The sequence below is a fragment of the Priapulus caudatus genome, unplaced genomic scaffold, assembly GCF_000485595.1.
Source record: "Priapulus caudatus unplaced genomic scaffold, Priapulus_caudatus-5.0.1 Scaffold336, whole genome shotgun sequence".
Lineage (NCBI taxonomy): Eukaryota > Metazoa > Priapulida > Priapulimorpha > Priapulimorphida > Priapulidae > Priapulus > Priapulus caudatus.
The window spans coordinates 234,721-238,906 of record NW_014577397.1 but is presented as its reverse complement, the minus strand read 5'-3'; positions in this window follow the sequence as shown (position 1 = coordinate 238,906).

Genomic DNA, 4,186 nt, shown 5'->3' with positions numbered 1-4,186 from the left:
ACGCTGTGGCAGCGGTCATCGTAGTGGCTTCACTTGCATTCGGCGCTTTCTCCAGCGATCACGGCGGCAGCGATCCGCGGCTGCATGGAGAGGCTGACAGCTGTAAATTGACTACGTCAGTATTTTCTATGGTAAAAATTTGTAAAATTTTTTGTTGCCATTTTGTTACAGAAAGCTAAAACTAACGGGATAATATGTATCGGAAAATCTTACCTGGATAGAGAAGATAAAATCCAACAAACCTGTTGCCCGTTGTCAGGAAACTTTCGTACAAAGCTTACGATTAATGTTTACAACTAATTTAATGTTATGAGAAAGGTTAATAGCGTGACACGAAACCTATCGTAGACCGAAACTTACTTAAGTGAAACTTACGATAACTGAACCTTAGCCGAAGGCGCTGATGTGATGGCAGAATACATCACAATATTCAAATTCTATTTTTTTGTTCGCTCCCAGGGAGTTCTTTGCTTTCCTCGCTCTTCCTTTCATGCTGATCTAGCCGTCCCTTCCCACCGCGGTTCTTTTTTTTCCTTGTATCGCAAAGACCCTATTTTATAGATAAAAGCACCGTAATTTTATGCATATCTATGATGGCTAACCACAAAAAAATATTGCATTGAAAACGACACTGGGTCTATGAATTTACGCTCCCTCCTGCACACCAACAAAGACAATCTCACACTTTAACGACGTAGACGCGAGAGCTCAGGGAGTCGCGCCTCGTCTCCAAACTATTTAAAGCAGGAGAACACTCCCATACGCATTGTAATTGTTTTGACATTTTGTTGGTTCCCGATATAATTAATGTTTCTTGCACGTTTTATTCACACGAAAAAGCATCATGCTCCATTCCTCTATTAATATAAAAGTATAATTCACTGTATAGTTTGTTAATTGTGTCTAAGTGTTATTTTTTTTCTTATATTAAATTAAGGGAAGGTCTAGCGTCTTCTAGTTAGAGAAAATGTTACGATAATTATTTCATTCTCTTATACTTACGAAAACGTTTCTTAGCTCAACAGCCTCTAGCAGCAAGTAATGTTAAGATTAAACTCTTTAAGACTAATTCTGTTTCCTGACAACGGGCCGCTGGCGACTATTGAACTTAGTTGATGTTCCACACCATTGATTGCTGTCCTATTGGGCTATTGTATGATTACGTGATGGTAGCTCACATCACATATAGTAAACGATAGAAGTATAATGCCAGCAATTTAAACCATAAAGTGAACCCAGGAATGTACTGTATTTTGTGAAAAAGTGGAAATATTTTGTTTATTTTATATATACGGTGACGCATCACTTTAATAGCACCAGACTCACTTACTACGGCAAAAGAGTGCGGCCGCGCTCGCTACACCACGCACGCCGCCGCTCTTGCTGCATCACGCACGCGCGCGGACTAACTGCAGCAGCATGGATGGCGCCGTCGCCTCTCCGAGCGGGGCTAATGGAGCGGGACGAGATAGAAGGCGAGAGAGTGAGAAGATGAGAGAGAGAAAGGAGATAGTACAGGAGTGAAGGAGACAGTGAGAGAGAAAGAGAGGGAGGTGAAAGAGAAAGAGAGGGAGAGAGAGAAGAGGCGACGCACGCAGGAAGAGACGCGAGCAGCGGCGCACACCGACGCGAAGGAGAGAGAGCGAGGGGGGGATGTAAGAGGACGTGAGCACTGCGACTCGCCTCAACCCATCCTTCGACACGCCGACGAGACGATTATAGATAGATATATAGAGGAGAGGTGTGTGTGATCCTGCGCTCTTGCCCGGCCACCAGCCCCCGTGCAATCCCCCTTGTGTGTGCCCCTCGCTCAGTCGCGCCGGCCCCCGGTGCACGGCCGTGCCACCCACTGTGTGTGTGTCTAGACGAGGTGGAAGAGAGAGGGGAGAGCAGAGGGGAGACCCCGGCGCTTGAGGGTCGCGAGGGAGAGGTGTTAGTGGAGTGAGGGAGGAGAGTTGTCCTTTGAGAGTAGAGAGATATGATTGAGTTATGGTGGATTTTAGAGAAGAGGAGCAGAGAGACAGAGAGAAGACGGAGGATATGAGAGACGAGGAGCAGGAGAGAGAGTGTGGACTTTTGGGTGTTGGGGTTGTGTTGTGTGTGTTGTGGGCTCGCGTGCTGTGCTGCAGAGAGAGAGAGATGCTTGCCGCTGACAAGCCCGGCCGCCGAGCACGCTGCCGTCTCTGTTCGGCAACAATGGCCGACGCTCGCATGATCGACAAGCCGACGAGAGTTTTACTTCGCTCTCGTCGCCGGCGTCGGCGTCATCTCTGTAGCGAGATTCTCGTCCGTCGCGTCGTCCGAAAGGCGTCCTTGTGCGCGACTGATATCTCGCGAAGGGGAGCCACAAGGGCAGACAGCTGCTGGCCGCCACATCGCCGTATATACGGAAAGATTCAGGGGGGTTCGGAAATCCGTGGAGTTTCGGGAATCTAGAATCTATGTGGCTATGAATGATTGTGTAGGGAGGGTGCGTGGTAGCCCATCACCGGGTTAACTCGGTAGCTGGGATTGTGTGGGGAGAGCGCATGCTAGTCCACCACTTGGTTAACTAGTTAGCAATGACTGTGTGGGAAGGGTGTACGGTAATCACGCACCGGGGTAGGTAGTTGGCAATGGCAGGGGAAAAGTGGAGTGTATGGTAGCACACCACAGTGATAGGTAGATAGCATTGACTGTGTGAGAGTCCAATATACATGAATTTGCCAATGTTTAGACCGAGTGCCTGATGTTTATGCCTTTACACCCACACTGACTGTCTTATGTCCATGTCTCTACACCCACACTGACTGTCTTATGTCCATGGCTCTACACCAACATTGACTGTATCATATCTATGCCTATACACCCATAGTGAAGGTCTCATGTCGATGGCTCTACACCCACTTTGACTGCCTCATGCCCATATTTAAGCACCCACACTGACTGCCTAATTTATCTGACCCCCCCCCTCCACACCACCACCACCACCACCACCACCACCATGCCCACCACAATCCCTCATGTACTGTAAGCTATTCTTGCATCGGCTGCCCCGTTCCTTTGTTAACCTCCGCCGTAAATGTCGCAATCAGTATAACAATAACACACAAAACATCTTCGTGTTTCCCGCTCCTCGTGTTTCCCCCTCCCCGTGTTGTCCGCTACAGCAGCAACTCGCGATAATAACGCAGCCACCTTCTCTTCTGCGTACGGCCAACATTCTCGGACCGGCGATGTTTTATGAATCGCGAATATTCGGCACGAGTTCGTGGATTCTTCGCTGGCATTGAAAACGTGCGGATTATGCATCGCAGACGTCGTGACGCCCTACAAATCTACGAGGAACTAATCGGTCGCTGCACGCAATTTTCTGCCTGCAGGCCAGTCGAAAGATAAAACCAACCGCTAAATATCCGGAATCGTCTCTCGCGACGCTGAAATTGTGCCATATGGTCGCGAAAGATAGTTTACTGTTCGTACTGACGGTGCGTGGGTATACCGAGACAAGACAACGAACCCGCTTACGCATCAGCGCGAAACGCATGCATTATTCACGCGCTGCCCGTAACAAAAACGTATATAGTCGTGTAATAAATCGGACGATGATTTGCCAGCGCGCCGGCGCAATACGCTTTTTTCTAACACGTCGGCAGGCGATTGTGTTGCGATTTCACGTTCCCGTGCCTAATGCTTTCAATAGAAATCGCATTGTAAATGAAGCCGTGATCGTCCGCTATCGCATAATGAATTTTGTGCGCGATTGCAGCAGCAGCCGGAGAATGCAAGGGTCACGTGTCTCGGGGCGATGTAAACTGTGTTGTGCGCGTAGCATCATCAGAAACCCTGGCCGTTGTTTGCTTGCACGTCTATTGTCGGCTAAGACGTTTTGTTGTCGTGCAGAATAATTTTCAAAAGGCTGTTCTTATTTTTACTGTGTTATCAATTAAGAATATCTATGCATAAAAAGGCGCGCATACACACCATGCACTCGCGCGCGCATGGATTCGCGTGCACACACCCACGCACGGACGGATGCAGGCACGCACGCACAGAGACACGCGTTGGCGAGCAAACGCCCACCACCATACACAGCGTGTAATCAACTTGCTGCCGGTACATTACTTACAACTTGAGCAAGCGATGAACCGAATTTCAGGCGCATCGGAGAAATCAATGATCTACAAGAACTAGAAACTACTAGAAA